Source organism: Puma concolor, chromosome B2, assembly GCF_028749965.1.
Source record: "Puma concolor isolate L17-30 chromosome B2, mPumCon1.1.hap2, whole genome shotgun sequence".
Classification (NCBI taxonomy): domain Eukaryota; kingdom Metazoa; phylum Chordata; class Mammalia; order Carnivora; family Felidae; genus Puma; species Puma concolor.
The window spans coordinates 89,649,835-89,670,741 of NC_141671.1; the positions used below are offsets into that span (position 1 = coordinate 89,649,835).

Sequence of the window (20,907 nt, forward strand, 5' to 3'; positions counted from 1 at the left end):
TTGAGACAGCTAAAAATGAAAACAAAAGAAATTAAATCATTATATAGGATATCTATACAGTAAGTTTAATTTTGTTGGAGAGAATGCATATTGAAAAATATTTAGTAACAAATGTCTCTAACAATCTAGAATTTCTGAAAATTTATAAAAATATATATATTCTAACATTTGTATGTGATATGTTGTAGTGATACATCAAAAGAAGAACATATTTACTAGTGACTTTTAGAAATATGTTCAGGGTACAGATTATTAACAATTCTTATTTCCATTTTCTATCTAAAAAATAATAAATATAGTCTTTTATCCCATGTCACAATATTCTGAGAAACATGACTTCCTGAACAGTCTGTTTTATGTCTTCACATATGTCGTTCTAGTTAATGTAGTATTTTTCTGTGTAAGCTATTTGGATAAATACCACATATTAAATAAAATAAAACTGGAAATTTTATTTTTTAATGTTTTAGTTTTATGAATTTAACATGTTTTCATCATAAAGGATTATATAGAATATATAAACATATCAATCTAAAGCTAAAATCACATGAAGTGTATCTTACTGTCTCATTGTTCATAATTGGTGTTGTTAATTCATACTAATATCTTTTCATATAGTTGAAAGTATAGTAAATGCGTCACAAATAGAATGGAGAGCAATGACAAACCGAGAAAGTATTTGCAACATGAAGAACAAAGAATTTCGTATTCTCTTTAAAACATTTCTACATGGATTTTAATATCTTTATATAAATATGCATACATATTATATAGTTTACAAATACATACAAATATATATTTATACATACATGTATGTGTAAATCAAATTTTATGTAACATATTTAGTTAACTTCTTGCTGGAGGAAAGTTAGTCCAAATTTTTTACTCCTATAAATACAATCCTACGGGAGATATATTGTAAATAAATTCTGGAAAGCATATGTAACTATTCTTAAGAAAAATTCTTACTAGAGAATTTAGTACATTAAGAGAAAGGAGCATTTAAAATATATTTTTTTAATGTTTCTTCATTTTTGAGAGAGAGAGAGAGACATACCATGAGCAGGGGAGGGGTAGAGAGAAAGGGAGACAGAATCTGAAGCAGACTCCAGGCTCAGAGCCTGACATGGGGCTTGAACCCATGAACTGTGAGATCATGACCTGAGATGAAGTTGGATGCCCAACCAACTGAGCCACCAGGTGGCATGAGAAAGGAGCATTTTTAAGGGTCTTGTTATATCTTATCTGAGGAAATTGAGAGGTGTTTTGTTTTTTGTTTTGTTTTGTTTTGTTTGGTGCGAATAGGTGTTTTTATTAAAGCACAGGGACAAGATCCTTAGGCTGAAAGAGGTGTACTGTGATTGTGAGGAGTGATTGAAAATTTACTTTTAAGTTGTGGGGGATGGGTAGAGAGAATGAAAGTCTCTACAGAGATTTCCAATGTTAAAGAAGATTTACAGGATCCTGGAGGTCTGGCTATTGTTAAGCTAAGGTCCCTTTTAGTCTAGCAAAACATGAACATTAAGGCAACCTTGAAGCCTTGAGGAATGTCACACTCTGCTCGCCTCAGGCATTTATCAATGGGCTGTAAGTTGTAAGGAAATTTAATTTTATCTATATTTCTCTTGCTTTGTTCTCCTCATCATTTTCCCCTCAGAACCATTTGGACCCTTAAATCTTTAAGGTTGTTGAGGCTGGAAGGTCTTTTCTTCTGTAACTATTCCTGCTGAATAGGGGCAGAGAGATGTCAACATTGGTCAGTTGAGGAATTTCAGAGAATTTTTAAACTAGGTTTTAACATATGTAATACATTGTCTTTGTACTAAGTATACATAAGATGATACGTAGTTATTCACCTGGTCATGGGGTCTCTTCCAATTGTATCTGCCTCCTCTCCTGCCCTGTAATAAGCAATGTCAGTAGGCTAGTGTGGCTTTCTTTCACTCATGCAAGTGTATACATGTAGAAGCGTGTTTTGTTTTGTTTTGTTTTTCACCACCAAATAGAACCATATTAATGACATTAATTGGGAAATTACTTCTTTCATTTGAAAATATTGTCACCAACCTGTAAGTCAGCAGATTTAAAAAAAAATAATTTTGAAATTCTTATGGTTCTCCCTTATATTTATAATTTTGTATAAATATGATTATAGCCTATGTGTCATTATTTTTTAAAGAGCAGTTATTTTTAACTCTTCTAGCCTTTGTTCTCTTCATTCAGTTTTCCCATATTTCCATACCTGCATCATGAACAGATATAGTATATAGCCAGTATATATATATACACACTGTTTCTATGTATAAATGCTTTCACAATACATACATTTATACTTGTATAAACTTATATATAAATATATATACTTGTAAATACACACAAATGCACACTTATACACCTCATGCACGCTCCATACATAAATATAGCAATATAGATCTATTTATTTAGTTTATAGATATTTGTCTCTTTCTTTTACCGAATAATTAGTATGCTATACCCTTGATAGCATCTTGTTTTGCTCACTGAGTACACCTTGAAAGTTGAAATCATTCCCAGTCAAATGTTTTAATGCTAGCTCAATTTAATGGACAAATATCAATTCATCATGTTAATGTGCCATAATGTCTTCACATGTAATTATTGGTGGATCATGTACATTTTAATTTTTGCCAATTTAATAGTGAAATTTCAAAATCTCATTTTTTACATTTATTTGGTTATTGTGCATTTGATCATTTTTCATACTTTTAATTTTTCTCCCGTTTTATTGAGATATAATTGACATGCAACGCCGTATAAGTTTAAGGTGTATAGCATAATGACTTGTATATTGTGAAACGATTAGCACAGTTAGTTAACATCCATCATCTCATATATATACCAAAAAAAAAAAAAAAAAAGCTTTTTCCTTGTGAAAACAACTATTAGGATTTACTCTCTTAACGCACAGATAAATCTACCATAGAGTAGTTTTAACTATCGTCATCATGTTGTACATTATATCTGCAGTACTTATTTATCTTACAACCAGAAGCTTGCACCTTTTGACCACCTTCATCCAATTCCCCAATCCCTTATCCCCTGCCTCCAGAAACAACAAAACTGCATCTCTTTGTCTATCAGTTTGTTTTATTTTGTCTTGGCTTTCAGTTTAGTTTTGTTTTTTAGATTCCACACGTAAGTGAGATCATATATTATTGGTGTTTCTTTGTCTAACTTATTTCACGTAGCCATAATACCCTAAGGGTCTATCCGTGTTGTCACAAATGGCAGGATTTCCTTCTTTTTATGGCTGAATAATATTCCATTGTTTATTTATGCTACAATTTCTTTATCCATGTATCCATTACTGGAAATTTATGTTGTTTCCATGGCTTGCCTTCTGTGGATAATGCTGCTACAAACATGAGGTGCATATATCTCATCAACATGGTGTTTTCATTTCCTTCAGATATATTCCCAAAAGTGGGATTGCTGAATCATATGGCAGTTCTATTTTGAATTTTTTGAAGAAACTTAATAGTGTTTTTCATAGGAACTATACCAGTTCACAATGCCACCGGTAGCACACAAGTGTTCTCTTTTTTTCACATTTTTGCCAGCATTTGTCATCTCTTCCCTTCTTGATGATGGTCATTCTAACCATCTTGGGAAAAAATCAAAATTCAAAATTCAAAGTACAGTTTCTACTGATTGCATGTTGCTTTCACATAGTGTTAAAGTCAAAATATCATAAGTTGAGCCATCCTAAGTTGGGGACTGTCTGTATATGCATATCACTCTTAGTAAATGCAGGAAAATGGATAGCTAGTTTTACCATTATCATATAGCTAAGAAGAACTGCAATTGAAACACGTGGTTTAACTACTAATCAATACAGCAGTCTTTTCCGTGTAGAGTTCACGTTTAAGTTATTGACAAAATTTACACATGAAGAATATTTACCCCATACCTTTTCAGGAATAGTTACACAACCAAAGGATGCTACATAATTATCACCAATATTACTAAAAATATTTAACATTTACTGCTGCCGCTTCTGTGCCCGTTGTATTTAATTCGTCCAACAACCATGTGTGGTGAGTACCCATATGTTACCCATTCACAAATGAGGCTCCTCGTGTTTAAAGAAATTATCACCTATCTCAGTGAGGAATAGCCAGTGTCCTTCTGATGTAAAACTCTTATTTTTATTCATTAAGCTTCACTGACCTTATCAATATACACATTTTTTAAAGCTGATATAAAATAATTTAGAAAAAAATTCTGTAAGAATTGAAATTATAAGCATACAATGTCAGGGCAAATGATTGGTATTCAATGCCTCTTAAACGTAACCATGATGCCTCACTGCCTTTGAGCCCCCACTGCGTCTGCGCGTGGAGCCTGGGGTCAGGCTGCAACACCAGAGCACGCGCTTGCGCGTAAATGTGGCTGCCGGGTCATCCGCCCGCGACCGTTTTAACCTCGAAAGTCGGCTTGCATCGGGCCGTGGCTGCGGGCGACTGGGAAAGTAACTATGACGCGCACTTGGGTAAGATTGACAACTAATTTATTTCTTCTCATCCTTGGTCTGTGCCAACCCTCAAAAATTTTGGTTCCATCAAAGAAGCACAGTTCATCATAAAGGCAATTAAAAAATGATGGGGCACCTGGGTGGCTCAGTTGGTTAAGCGTCTGACTTCGGCTCAGCTCATGATCTCACGGTCCGTGAGTTCGAGCCCCGCGTCGGGCTCTGTGCTGACAGCTCGGAGCCTGGGGCCTGTTTGAGATTCTGTGTCTCCCTCTCTATATGAGCTTCCCCCATTCATGCTCTGTCTCTCTCTGTCTCAAAAATGAATAAACATTAAAATTTTTTTTTTAAAAACGAAAACCACTTCCCTAAACAATTTCTTCCTTAACATATTATGACAGAGGTAAAGACATGTATATCTTACAAATGTGCAGTCTGTGGGTAAAGGTTTATAAAGTAGTGTCCTTATTAAACCAAGACATTAGGACCAAACTTTTGTTACATAAATATGTGAATTTATCATTACTTGACTTTCTGGTAGTAGGGTTTTTTTTTTCCAACTTTTTGAGGTTTTAAGCTTACTGCGATATATTTATTTCCCTAAGAACCCCATCCACATAAATTTAATTGTATGCCTTGTGTGTATTTTAATATTGATGTCAAATGGTATTAAGTTCACTTGAGGTTTCTTAAAAGAACTTTGCAGTTTTTCTTGATGTAATTCAGAAAAGTCCATAAAGCTTTTTTGAAAACACCCACATTTCTGTACCCTACTACAGATTTCTTTTCCAAATTTAATACAGTCAAGTTAATATAGAAAAATTACCATTTTCAGGTTATATATATCCCCCATATTTTAATTATCTCATTTTGCATATCAGATATTTCTCCATAGAATTATATAAAATGGTGTTTTCTATTAATAAATCCACATGACACAGTATACATTACACATGTATTATTGCATGTATAAAAAATTAATAACATTTAATTTTTTAAATTCTGGAATGGAACTTGAATTTTAGCCTTTTTTGCTTGTTTGTTTACTATTAGTTGAAGGAACTGAGACTCCCCAAGGTTAATTGATTTGCCCAAGATCACATATGTATGTCATAAATGGTGAATCCTGGGTTGGAATGCTTATGTTAAAAACAAGTAATAGTATATAATTATTTATTTTTCTCAGATGCTAATTATATCAAATCCAGTGTATCACAAAAATAAAAACCATCATTCAAACACACTAGCTAGAAAAAAAATTTCTTTTTTTTAAACGTGCCTTTTTCATTCAGTGTAAATGGAATGAAACTGCATAAATGTTCTACAAAATCATATTAACTGTTGTCAATATTTATGTACAGTAATACATTTAGTCAACATATTTTATTTCCTTTTTTTACTAATAACACTAAGATATATATTTTGAACTTACAATGTGTTTTGATTCTTGAATTCCTAAAAAGTGGAATGTTAAGGCTAAAATACTATATTAAAATCTATGTTAAAATTGTGAAACAAAGCAAAATGAATTTACTTCAGTTTTCCCAAATTATAGTCCAGTTTCTAAAACTGCATCATTTTCCTGAGATTTTAAGTATTAATATTGATTTGAGGTATTGATTTTCTATGATACTAAATATTAAGGGTATTATTCTAGTTTTCTTGAATTTTGTTTTCTATTCCATTGCTTTATTTATTTCTTTATAAACATCACTATATTGAATTGTTAAATTTCTCTAGATTTTCATACATGTTAAGGTAAATATAGTTTTTTTCAGTCTTTGCTTATCTAATTTATTTTTCATAAAACACTATACACATTTGTTTGCAAGTTTCCTCCAAAAGATTCTATTGAAATTTGGATTAGAATTACCATTTGGCAAGTTTATAGTTCTGCCTTTTTAAAAACAGAACTTTATATTTTCATTTATATTGTATTATCTTCCTAAGTTAATTTAATGTTATTTCTCTACATATTTCTATAGATTTTTTATTACATTTATTTTGAGAAATTTGATATCTTTACATATTTTTGGCCAATGGGAATTATTATTTTCATATTAGATTTTATATTTGACATTGACTGGTATATAAGAAAATAATTGTTTTTCAAATGTTAGTTTTACTATCATCATAAAGAACTCTAATTTTTTAAGGTTTGATTCTCTTTTTTTTTTTTTTTTTAGGTAGATGAAAATGTTATTTGCTAATGATGATAATTTGTCCTTCTCATTTCCAATGTTTATATATTATGTTGTTTTTATGTTCATCTTGAGTTACTTTAATAGCTTTTTGTAAAGTAATATGAGAGTATAATTTTTTTCTTATTCCTGGTTTTGGTGCATTCAGCATAATGATGATTTATATTGCTTTTTAAATAGCATTTAATTTTTTCTTTTAATTCTACAATGGATCTTGAATTTTAGCCTATAAATTTTAGGCCTCTTTTGAGGTGATCTTATAGTTTTATTCTCTGACCTATTAAAGGATGTATAAATAGTCTTTGAAATACCGGAATATTTTAAAAATCACTTTGAATCATATTTTAATATATAATTAAATTTATATGCTATTGTTTTATTAAGAACTTTGACCCTAATGTTAAAAATAAACTTTACATATAATTTGTTTAGTTATTTTTATAAGGCTTTGACATTAGATCTATAAAATCATAAGTAATAGAAAGCTTTCCTTCATAGATTTAGAATAATTATAATAATATTTGCCAATGTATTTCTGAGATATGGTTGACAACTTTCTTTGTTTTTTCCATTGTTATTGGTGTATTTAATTTTTCTTGAGTCAGTTTTGATGGTTCATAGTTTCTAAATTATATCCATTTTAAACAGATTTGCAAATATATTAGCACATTTTGCCTGTCTAAATAGGAGAAATGTGTGTTTGTTGTTATATATTATAAATACATACATGTACTTTTTTTTTCTCTCAGCCACTATTTTGTGGTGAAAAAGAATTGCAAGCGTTCTCTGAAGCTCTGGCTGTACTGTCATCTTCAGTTACTATCCAACCAAAATAAGTCTACTAATTACTTCTTCCATAATATTCTTAATAACTAAAGGCTGTCAGCATTTCTAGTTTTAGACCATATCATCTTAGATTTAGATATAAACAACAGTAAATATTAACCCAGCAATAAAGACAAGATAGGGCAGGGAAGTTACTAGCTCAATTATGTTTTAATTTGGAATTTTAAATTTTGATTAATCCTGTCTTTCCATTAAGACAACTGAAAAAGAGGGAGAGGTCACCTGCTTTACAAATACCTTTTTTTCTGAGCTATAAAACTGCAGTCAGTTCTTGCTACCTAAATATAGCCAGCCACAAGGTAGATAGGTGGCTCAGTCAGTTAAGCGTCCAACCCTTGATCTCAGCTCAGGTCTTGATCTCAGGGTTATGAGTTCAAACCCTGCCTTGGACTCCATGCTGCATGAGGAGCCTACTTAAAATGGATACAAACTTATTTGTGGAAAGAATCTTAGGTGAAAGCATTGTTGTATAATTGGAAAACCCATACTTACAAACAGCCTTGTACTTGTTATGCAGTTGAGCATATTTTTCTATTTCATTCTCTTCTTCAGATACACAGATTCAATATTTGTTGGATTTAATTGTATACTCTCCTTTTCTGATTGATGTTTCCAATTTATATTTGCCTGTGCTTTTCTCAAGGTTGTTCTCCACATCATAGGTTCAATTTTTAGCATTGTCGATTCTTCATTTGACTGTTTCTAATAATATTTAAATTTTATGATGACATGATTTTTTTTCTTCAAGGTATTTTCTTAGATCCTTCGGTTTAGTTTCTTTTCAGTCTCTTTTCTTTGGTCTTTTTAAAATATTTTCATTTTTTTGAGAGTGCCCAGTGCTTATCATCTAAAATTTTATATTATTGTTTAATAAATTCTTCATCTATATATGTCACACTATATTTATTTTCTTCTTTCCGTTGCAGAACATTTTTTTTTTGCAAAAATAGTTTATAGGTGCTTTTTGTTTACTTATTCATCCTTAAATGAGCAGCTGAATGAAGAACTGCTGTTATCTGGAAAATAAATTACATGAATTTAAGTTCTCTTTTCACTCTTGTATTTTTTTTAAAAGATTTCCTTTTTTTATGTTTTTTAAAATTTATTTTTGAGAGGGAGGGGCAGAGAAAGTAGGGGACAGAGGATCTGAAGCGGACTCTGCACTGACAGCAGAGAGCCCGATGCAGGTCTCAAACTCACAAACCCTGAGATCGTGACCTGAGCCAAAGTCAGACGTTTAACCAACTGAGCCACCCAGGTGCCCCATTGTACTTTTTAATCCTTAAAAAATCAACCTAAAGTACTGTACAGAACTGGGCAGCCTAGCTGTGTTAAAGAGGCACTCTCTGCTTTGTGCCATTATTTAATATTTTACAGTAACATTTGTCTTTACTTCTTAGTTCCACTTAAATGTATTTTGCTTTGAAATAACACTTCCACAGTGTACGGAATAAACCTAACCTGTTAATCTCCACTTTCTCATGCACAATTCATTATCTAACACCATATCTTCCTTCCAATTTTTATCTCCACCATGCCTTGTCTCTGATTCCAATGACAGCCATGGTCCATTAGCCAAGCCTGATGGACAATTCTCACCTCTTATTTTCTTCAAGCATACAACATTTGACCACTCTTTTCTTCTTGAAATACTCTCATCACTTATCTTCATTTCTCTTGCCTCTTCTCCTATCTTCATAATCAGTCTCCTTTCCTAACTACTACTGAATGGAGTACCTTGAGATTGGGTCATATTTTCTTTTCTTTAGCTGTACCCTACTTCCTAGATGATATCCTCCAAACTTTTAGTTTTAAATATACTGTAAATGCTATAGACTCCCAAATTTATATTTTAAGCTTTGACATCTTTAAATTCCAGACTTGTATATTCAAACTACCTACTTGATATCTTTTCATGAACTTTTCAAACTTAATTAGTCCAAAAGAAAATTTTGTATTTTGTTCCTTATTTCATTTATCTTCTTCCTTCTGACTCCTTATCTCAGAAGTTTTATTGTTTCTTAAGAAACAATTATCCACTCAATTTTTCAAACTAGAACTTGAGGACTCTCATCTGTATTATTTCTCAAATCTACACTCAGTAGCCAGAATGATTTGTTAAGATCATAGATCATGTCACTTTGATTTTTCTGCTAAATTGTTTCAGTAGTTTCCATTTCAATTAGAACAATATTGGAACTACTTATCACAGCTCTATTTAGTTCATGGGTCCTCATTTGTTCTTCTGCCTCCCTCTCCAAATTCCTCTTGACGCTTTCTTCACTCAGTCAATATACTCTGACCATGCTGTTCTGATTTATTTTTTCTTGATCATTTCAAGCCCCTTCTTTTCATTGGACTTTTACTGTGGCTTCTAAAACTGCTAGGATGCTATTGTCCTGTCTCTTTGAAAGAAATGTTGATTATCACCCATTAGTTATCAGCTTAAATGTTGTTTTCAGAGAGGCCTTCATAACCACTGCCTCTAAGTCAGGTTCCTCATCTTCCATTACTATCTGATGGCATTTATCACAATCTGTAATTCTCTTTATTTATTAACTTTTTTTTTTTTTACAACATTCTTGAGAACAGGGACCTCATCTATCTAATTCATAGTATTATGCCACCTCCTGGCATGGCTTCTGCAGGTCTAGACAAACTCTAGAAACCCTAAACATTGATAAGAGGGTAGAGCTCTCCTTCACCAAATACTATTTAAAATATATGGTGGGGCGCCTGGGTGGTTCAGTCGGTTGAGCATCAACTTCGCCTCAGGTCATGATCTCACGGTTCGTGGGTTCGAGCCCCGTGTCGGGCTCTGTACTGACAGTTCAGAGCCCGGAACCTGCTTCAGATCCTGTGTCTCCCTCTCTCTCTGCCTCTTCCCGGCTTGCACTTTGTCTCACTCTCTCAAAAATAAATAAAATAAAATAAAATAAAATAAAATAAAATAAAATAAAATAATAAAATAAGATATATGAAACTACAAAATAAGTTTGCACTATAATACAAATTTGATAATTTTCATGGTGACTATTTTGAGTAAGATGTTAAACATTAGAAATTTTCTCATATTTTTGATGCTCTTTGATGGTACTTTAAAGATGTACTTGGTTATCTTGTAGATATTCTAATATCAATAAATAGTGCTTTATTAATAAATGAAGAAATGAATGAGTGGACATTATAAATGTGTTTGCAACATAAAGATTTCTAGTTTTTCATGTCTTAGGAAAAGAAAACTGTTCGGTCCTTATACTCAGAACCCTTTACAGTGTGAGGAATTCTCAAAACATGTTAGGATGTATGTTTTGGACTCATGTAGAGAGGGGAAAAGTGTTTATGATCAACTGAAATTTGGAAACATAACAACTTTCCTGCTAATCAAGGATGGTGTAGAAGATGGAGGAGTTCATAGTTCATAGTGAAGGAAGGTGTAGCCACTGCTTTTACTGTTGAAACTGTTACTTTTTTGGAGACTGTAAGGGAGTAATTGAAGGGTGCTATTAATAAGAGGAGAGATTGAACCTGGATTTAAGGCTACAAAGGATAAGATTTCCATTGCTTTAGGACACTATGCTGATTATTACTCTCACAGAAGCTTTTCACCTTTATTTTGATAAAATAGTTTTATAGAGGGTTGCTTTTCCGAAATTTGCTATCTACCTGCTACTTAGAATATTTCAAAAATTGGATAACAGGTAGTGTTTTTAGATGATATATCATATTGATTTTTAAGAGAAGCTCAATTTTTTTTTTTTTTTTTGTCTCAAGGAATATTTTAGTTTCAAAATTCTTCTTATCCTCAACATCATCCCTGGCCCCTTACCATCTGTCCTGAACATTAGTGAAGATAATGTACTTTGCTTTTTGCCTTATATTCCAGTTCCTAAAGCAAGTGATGATCCTGGGAAGTATTGTCATTTTTCAGATTTATTACCCAGGGAAGTGTTTTTAATAGGCTAATGCAATGTTGCATAACAACATGCCTATATTAATATAATATTGGAAGTCTACCATAGGAAGTGCCTTCAGTAGAACTGATAAACATAAGAATTAGGTAAGAGGAATGGGCATGGGGAGTTTGTAGCATGTCTTATGCCTTCTTATTTTGTATATCTATCATGGATTTGATGCGGAGAAAGACCCATATTGTTACATTCAAGATCCTCCAATGTCAGCTTTGACATAGAAGATAAAGGGAAGTAAAGCAATTTAATCACAAAAAGAGGAGATTTCTAATGACTTTTGACACTGGAACAACATGACATGGATGAAGGAAAATAATAAAGTAAAATAAGCCCAGAATGAAGAAATGTAAATACTGTACCCAAATTAATCACATCTGAAATAGAATGTAGGTATGTTTTATTGTTCACTTTGATCGATGTCTGTGAGTGGCTAGATGAGAGACAATCTTATAAATCTGTCCCTGCATTGCAAGATCTCCTTCAGCACTTTTTCATGGCTTAGAATCAACTGAAACAGAGGTGATTATTTCTACAGCATCATTGCAGGTGTTCCTTGCCTGTTAAACCTAACATCCTACTACTAACATTTAAATTTACAGTACAGATAAACATAGGAGTGATTATTTGCATTACAAAATAATATGTGATTTTTAATAAGATTCTTTTATATAATAAGCCCTTCTCCCAAGTTCACAAAAAACGGGAATCAATTTATAAGATGTTAATTATCCCTCCTTTCAGGATCATAACTATTATGTTTTCTATGAGGTAAATTTGCTTTTGGAAATGAATACTTTCAATGCTTGGCACTTTTCCTAAAGAAAAATAGCAATTAGTGATAACAAGTCACTTGACTATAGTTCAGAAACCCGTCATGTTTGTGTGGAATAAAGGCTTAAACAATCCACAGCTTTCCTAGAGGCAAGCAGAATTTCCTCTTTACTGAAGTAATGTGATCAGTTATTCCAGTTTTTGTATGCCTTTACACATTACCAGAGTCTGCACTAGCTTTATGCAGCTAAGAGTAGAGGTGACAGGTAGGCCAGAATATAATGAATTACGGTAATCCTAGCAAGAAATAATGGAAGCACATCTGAAGGTTTTTCTGTCCCTTGGAGACTCAGTGAGATATATCCTAGAAAGGCTTCTAGGATGATAATAAGATGACTTTGCAACCTGATTAATATGGACATCAAAAACAAAGCTCAGAATCTAAAATCAGTTCAGTGTTATGAGCCCTGAGACATTGAGGAGGATATACTAGATGTCAGAGGGAAGAACTAAAAAGAAATATAAAGATTGATGTTGAGGAGACCCTATGAGTAATAATTTAGTCTTGTCTACATTTAGCTTTAAAAAGTTGGATGACATCCAAGCCTGAATGTCACAGAGACCATTATGTGCCATGCAGAAAGCCATCACAAGGCCCATGGGGATGTGAAACAGACCGAAGTGTCATCTGTGCTTATTTGACACAGAAATGTATTGGTTCTAAAGCCAACATTCATAATAAATAGGCAGATATAAACATAAAACTATATACTTATATTTCATATATAAATAAAACAACATATTAAAATTACTATTTTTGTTTCATATAAATACAAATATATGGTATCATTTAAAGGACATAGTCCTACCCTCAAAAAGCTTATATTTCAAAACAGGTTACAGTGTGAATGGTTTCCAATTATAGGGTACTATTAAATTGCCCTATTATTTTTCAATGTTGTTTTTCAGAATATCCCATGAACTTTTAGCTATTTCTCTCTCCTTGGTACTTTTTGAGACTCAGGTGCAGGGGTTAAAAAATTGCCCGATGGCAACAATTATAGAATAGTGGAGGCTGCAATATTGAGGATTATAGACCTCTATAATCAATGGACCATAAAGTTCTGACACTTAAGGATTTATTCCCAACAGAGAAAACATTCTTTTTTTTTTTTTTTTTAACAATCTTTAATTCACTTTATTTTTCTTATACAAAACTATGTGGTGGTCACAGCTGGAGCCTGGGTCCTTTGCACTGAGACTCTGGTGTGGGTCTTTACAAGATGGTCAGTGAATTCCTGACAGGGAGACTTGGTGAACACAGTCTCTTTCCAAAGGTCAGGGGCGAGATAGATGTAGATCTTGGAAACGGCACCAAAAGTGGCCTTGGCGAAATTGCCCAGGATGGCAGTACAGCCCATGGCTGAGGTGTAGCAGTCCTCAATACCGGTTATCATCAGCAACTTCTTTGGCACAGGGGTTGAGACAATGTCAGTGCCTCTGGAGGCTGGGATGAGGCATCTCAGCACAGAGCCACAGTGGCTCATCACCTTGCATGGGACACTGTGGGGCTTGCATATCTTGTTACCCCAGTAGCCTCACCGCATAGGGACAATGGAAAGCTTGGCCAGGATGATGGCCCTACAGATTGCAGTGGCTACCTCCTTGGAGCACTTAACACCCAGACCAACGAAGGTGTCCATTGTAATCCCCAATGTCAACAAACGCCTTGAACCTGGTCCACTGGCCAGCCCGGGTCTGCTTTTGCACAGGCATAATCTTAAAAACCTCATGTTTGAGGGATGCCCCCAGGAAAAAGTCCATGATCTCAGATTCTTTGATGGGCAGGGAGGAGATAGATCTTATGTCCTTGACCAGGCAGGCCAGCGTGGTGACAGGAATCCACTCCTTGTCTTTGGTCTTGCCTCTACAAGCTCCTTGGTCTACCCCCTACCGCCCGAGACCACCCCCCCCCCCCCCCCGTTTGGCCAGACCTGAAGGCCGTTGCTGAAACCTCCATAGAAACCACCACAGCCTCCCATTCCAGGGCTGTGGGTCCTCCAGGCCCTCCGGCAGCACCAGTGTCATCGACCATTTGGTGTTTTCCCAGAGAAGAATAGAGAAAAGTCTTATCTGTAAACTATAGTGCATTTAAAAATGTTCAGTAATGTAGTTTTGTGTTTCATAAGAACAGTAGGGAATTAAATCTAGATTCTTGGAATAGAATACTGAACTTGTAATGATAGGTTTGTTTTTGCACACGGGGTTTTGTATTGGAATCAATTGGTTAAGGACTGCATCCACTGGACTGAAGTATGCAAAGGAATGCTGGGTTTGATCAGTCTTCTAGATGTTGGCCACTAACTAATTGGTTTGCTCTGGATGGATGTGATTTCAGTATGATGGCCTGAATCATGTATATACTGGTGAACAATTCCTTTTTAGAAATTTTTCCTGGAAGCTTTATTTCAATAATCTGATTTTAAACAGCCTCCCTAACATGCCCTAAAACTATTTCTGAGATAGCAGTGAAATTTGCTTATCTTCAATCTAGGCCATACTCAACACAGGAGGATATTGCCTGATCCATTTTTCTCAACTTTTATTTATGAACTTTTACTTATGAATCTCCTAATTCAAGGTTATCTTTGAGTTTTACCAAGTGCCAAAAATAATGCTATTTCTTTATACTTACCCCAGTGGTATGTATGTATGACTTTTCACCAGACAACACATTAAAAAAAAAAATTAACGTTTATTTATTTTTGAGAGAAAGAGACAGAGTGGGAGGGGGAAAGGGACACAGAGAGAGGGAATTGTTTCTGTTTGGAAGATATTAAAAAGTACTGGGAAATATATGAAATTATGTTTCTATAATTGTCCTTAGAAACTCACACTTGGCTGTAAAGATAGGAACCATGATTAAACTTATTAATATAATTAGCAAGTAACTTAAATATAATACACAGCTTAATATAAGTAACTTATATTTAAGAACTTAAATATAATACACAGAATTGGAAGCAGGCTCCAGGCTCTGAGCTGTCAGCACAGAGCCCTATGCGGGGCTTGAACTCACGAACTGTGAGATCATTTCCTGAGCTGAAGTCGGACGCTCAACCGACTGAGCCACCCAGGTGCCCCCACATTTAACGTTTGGACATTGAGAATGATTAGCTAAGAATTTTGCTCCTTTTTACAGTCTGAAATTATATTAAAATTTTGAGACCTCTTAAATAGCATAATGTGGTGTATTATTTTAATGCCTCAGTAAGAATCCTTGTATAATATTAGATACCTCCTGCAAGTTATACATTTATATTTGTAAGATCTTGTTCAATTTTATTCATGATCATGTGGTTTATAAATATTGAAAAGCATAGGGTTCCACTGATTTCATTTATATTTTAAACTAGAGCTTTCATCCCATTTATGTATTTTATGAAAATGCTTATGTCGTACTAGTTAAATAAGTGGGCAGTATGTTGCCCAATTTACCCACTTTTTTAGAAGGATTATAGTTCTTTATGATCCAGGTACATTTAATTGCAAGATTAACCAGGGTTACCAAACCTGTTCATTTCACTATAATAAAATTTCCAATTCATTGAGGGAGGACTGATTTAATATCTAAGAAAATACTCTTAACTTTGGGTAGCAGACTACTCATTGTGACAACAAGTAGTTTCTTGGTCTGTTTGGAATATGTCAAAATTTATGTGCTATTTCATGCACTAAGAAGAAACACAGTAAGAGAATATGTCCAAGGGGAATGGAACATACATTGCGTTATTTTTAATCCCATGTGTTATGTTAGGATTCCAGGACTTAAACAAAAATTGTAACTACAAGGGGCACCTTGGTGGCACATTCAGTTGAGCCTTTGACTTCAGTTCAGGTCATGATCTCACTGTTCATGAGTTAGAGCCTCATGTTGGGCTCACTGCTGCCAGTGCAAAGCCTGCTTCTGATCCTCTGTCCTCCTCTCTCTGCCCCTCCCCCACTTGCGATGGCTCATAAATAAACATTAAAAAAAAACTATAACTACTATGCTTCATATCTATACTGTAACTTTTAACTTCATATTTTCAACTTCTATAGTTATCCTACTATGTTACAACAATTGTGCCAATATTTAAATTCCATTAAGAAATATTATATGTTTGCTACTAGGTCTTTAAAAAGCCAATTTTTTAAAAAAATACTGAAGTAAATTAATTCTTCTGAGAAAGCTGTGTATTATATTTAAGTTACTTGCTAATTATATTAATAAGGTTAATCGTGGTTCATATCATTACAGCCAAGTGTGAGTTTCTAAGGACAATTATGGAAACATTGTTTCATATATTTCCCAGTACTTTTTTAATATCTTCCAAACATACAATTCAGCAATAAAATTGCTTCAAATGACTATTTCCACACTTTGCACATAATAACAATCAAACTATTTCTACCTAACATTTGCAAAGGTTTATTTATTTATTTTATTTTTTATTTTTTTTTTTCAACGTTTATTTATTTTTGGGACAGAGAGAGACAGAGCATGAACGGGGTAGGGGAAGAGAGAGAGGGAGACACAGAATCGGAAACAGGCTCCAGGCTCTGAGCCATCAGCCCAGAGCCCAACGCGGGGCTCGAACTCACGGACCGTGAGATCGTGACCTGGCTGAAGTCGGACGCTTAACCGACTGCGCCACCCAGGCGCCCCTGCAAAGGTTTATTTTTTAATACATGCATAATTTGTCTAACAGTTTACTGTTGCAATTAAGAAAATTTGGTTATAAGCCAATATTGGGTATGTAGAATATCTGAAATAGAGGTGCATGCTATAATGTGTTAAGTAGCATGTTGTTCTTTGTTTTCTTAACCTTTATCCATTATTTCTCTATTTCTTGAAGGATTTTTTTTTTTTAAATCCTCTGTGATTTCTTTTGCAAAAATAATACTTTAGGCTAAAAAATTGGAATGATCTCATATATATATCATATCACATTATGATATATTTTATTCAAAACACTTATATCTCACTTTCCATTAACACAATCCTTTCTTTTATTCTTTTTAAAATTTTTATTTATTTATTTATTTTAATATATGAAGTTTAGGGTCAAATTGGTTTCCATATAACACCCAGTGCTCATCCCAAAAGATGCCCCCTTCAATACCCATCACCCACCCTCCCCTCCCTCCCACCCCCCATCAACCCTCAGTTTGCTCTCAGTTCTCAACAGTCTCTTATGCTTTGGCTCTCTCCCACTCTAACCTCTTTTTTTTTTTTTCCTTTCCCTCCCCCATGGGTTTCTGTTAAGTTTTTCAGGATCCACATAAGAGTGAAAATATACGGTATCTGTCTTTCTCTGTATGACTTACTTCACTTGGCATAACACTCTCCAGTTCCATCCACATTGTTACAAAGGGCCATATTTCATTCTTTCTCATTGCCACGTAGTATTCCATTGTATATATAAACCACAATTTCTTTATCCACTCATCAGTTGATGGACATTTAGGCTCTTTCCTTAATTTGGCTATTGTTGAGAGTGCTGCTATAAACATTGGAGTACAAGTGCCCCTATGCATCAGTACTCATGTATCCCTTGGGTAAATTCCTAGCAGTGTTACTGCTGGGTCATAGGGTAGGTCTATTTTTAATTTTTTGAGGAACTTCCACCCTGTTTTCCAGAGTGGCTGCACCAATTTGCATTCTCACCAACAGTGCAAGAGGGTTCCCATTTCTCCACATCCTCACCAGCATCTATAGTCTCCTGATGTGTTCATATTGGCCACTCTGACTGGCGTGAGGTGATATCTGAGTGTGGTTTTGATTTGTATTTCCCTGATAAGGAGCGACGTTGAGCATCTTTTCATGTGCCTGTTGGCCATCCGGATGTCTTCTTTAGAGAAGTGTCTATTCATGTTTTCTGCCCATTTCTTCACTGGGTTATTTGTTTTTCAGGTGTGGAGTTTGGTGAGCTCTTTATAGATTTTGGATACTAGCCCTTTGTCTGATATGTCATTTGCAAATATCTTTTCCCATTCTGTTGGTTGCCTTTTAGTTTTGTTGGTTGTTTCCTTTGCTGTGCAGAAGCTTTTTATCTTCATAAGGTCCCAGTAGTTCATTTTTGCTTTTATTTTTTATTTTTTTTCAACGTTTTTTTTATTTATTTTTGGGACAGAGAGAGACAGAGCATGAACGGGGAATGGGCAGAGAGAGAGGGAGACACAGAATCGGAAACAGGCTCCAGGCTCTGAGCCATCAGCCCAGAGCCCGACGCGGGGCTCGAACTCATGGACCACGAGATCGTGACCTGGCTGAAGTCGGACGCTTAACCGACTGCGCCACCCAGGCGCCCCCATTTTTGCTTTTAATTCCCTTGCCTTTGGGGATGTGTCATGTAAGAAATTGCTACGGCTGAGGTCAGAGAGGTCTTTTCCTGCTTTCTCCTCTAGGGTTTTGATGGTTTCCTGTCTCACATTCAGGTCCTTTATCCATTTTGAGTTTATTTTTGTGAATGGTGTGAGAAAGTGGTCTAGTTTCAATCTTCTGCATGTTGCTGTCCAGTTCTCCCAGCACCATTTGTTAAAGAGACTGTCTTTTTTCCATTGGATATTCTTTCCTGCTTTGTCAAAGATTAGTTGGCCATACTTTTGTGGGTCTAGTTCTGGGGTTTCTATTCTATTCCATTGGTCTATGTGTGTGTCTTTGTGCCAATGCTATGCTGTCTTGATGATTACAGCTTTGTAGTAGAGGTTAAAGTCTGGGATTGTGATGCCTCCTGCTTTGGTCTTCTTCTTCAAAATTACTTTGGCTTTTCGGGGCCTTTTGTGGTTCCATATGAATTTTAGGATTGCTTGTTCTAGCTTTGAGAAGAATGCTGGGGAAATTTTGATTGGGATTGCATTGAATGTGTACATAGCTTTGGGTAGTATTGACATTTTGACAATATTTATTCTTCCAACCCATGAGAACGGTATGTTTTTCCATTTCTTTATATCTTCTCCAATTTCCTTCATAACCTTTCTATAGTTTTCAGCATACAGATCTTTTACATCTTTGGTTAGATTTATTTCTAGGTATTTTATGCTTCTTGGTGCAATTGTGAATGGGATCAGTTTCTTTATTTGTCTTTCTGTTGCTTCATTATTAGGGTATAAGAATGCAACTGATTTCTGTACATTGATTTTGTATCCTGCAACTTTGCTGAATTCATGTATCAGTTCTAGCAGACTTTTGGTGGAGTCTGTCAGATTTTCCATGTATAATATCATGTCATCTGCAAAAAGTGAAAGCTTAATTTCATCTTTGCCAATTTTGATGCCTTTGATATCCTTTTGTTGTCTGATTGCTGATGCTAGAACTTCCAACATTATGTTAAACAACAGTGTTCAGAGTGGACATCCCTGTCGTGTTCCTGATCTCAGGGAAAAAGCTCTCAGTTTTTCCCCATTGAGGATGATGTTAGCTGTGGGCTTTTCATAAATGGCTTTTATGATGTTTAAGTATGTTCCTTCTATCCCGACTTTCTCGAGGGTTTTTATTAAGAAAGGATGCTGAATTTTGTCAGATGCTTTTTCTGCATCGATTGACAGGATCATATGGTTCTTATCTTTTCTTTTATTAATGTGATGTATCACATTGATTGATTTGTGAATGTTGAACCAGCCCTGCATCTGAGGAATGAATCCCACTTGATCATGGTGAATAATTCTTTTTATATGCTGTTGAATTTGATTTGCTAGTATCTTATTGAGAATTTTTGCATCCGTATTCATCAGGGATATTGGCCTGTAGTTCTCTTTTTTTACAGGGTCTCTGTCTGGTTTAGGAATCAAACTAATACTGGCTTCATAGAATGAGTCTGGAAGTTTTCCTTCCCTTTCTATTTTTTGGAATAGCTTGAGAAGAAGAGGTATTATCTCTGCTTTAAATGTCTGGTAGAACTCCCCTGGGAAGCCATTTGGTCCTGGACTCTTATTTGTTGGGAGATTTTTGAGAATTGATGCAGTTTCTTTGCTGATTATGGGTCTGTTCAAGCTTTCTATTTCCTCCTGATTCAGTTTTGGAAGTGTGTGGGTGTTTAGGAATTTGTCCATTTCTTCCAGGTTGTCCAGTTTGTTGGAATATAATTTTTCATAGTATTCCCTGATAATTTGCTTGTATTTCTGAGGGATTGGTTGTAATAATTCCATTTTTATTCATGATTTTATCTATTTGGGTCATCTCCCTTTTCTTTTTGAGAAGCCTGGCTAGAGGTTTGTCAATTTTGTTTTTTTCGGTTTTTTTTTTTTTTTTTCAAAAAACCAACTCTTGGTTTCATTGATCTGCTCTCCAGTTTTTTTAGATTGTATATTATTTCTGCTCTGATCTTTATTATTTTTCTCCTTCTGCTGGGCTTAGGCTGTCTTTGCTGTTCTGCTTCTATATCTTTTAGTTGTGCTGTTAGATTTTGTATTTGGGATTTTTTTTGTTTCTTGAGATAGGCAATCTAGATTGCAATGTATTTTCCTCTCAAGACTGCCTTCACTGCATCCCAAAGCGTTTGTATTGTTGTATTTTCATTTTCGTTTGTTTCCATATATTTTTAAATGTCTTCTCTTATTGCCTGGT

At 34.5% G+C, this 20,907-nt stretch overlaps 1 non-coding gene and 1 pseudogene across 1 annotated transcript; one reads left to right on the forward strand and one right to left on the reverse strand.

Annotated features, from left to right (window-relative positions):
* Positions 1 to 4,348: 4,348 nt before the first annotated feature.
* Positions 4,349 to 4,475, forward strand: LOC112863015 (small nucleolar RNA SNORA76). The gene has a single exon (XR_003223855.1). It is a non-coding gene; the product is annotated as a small nucleolar RNA SNORA76 (small nucleolar RNA).
* Positions 4,476 to 13,469: 8,994 nt separating this feature from the next.
* LOC112862434 (small ribosomal subunit protein uS5 pseudogene) lies at positions 13,470 to 14,394 on the reverse strand (annotated as a pseudogene).
* Positions 14,395 to 20,907: the final 6,513 nt, after the last annotated feature.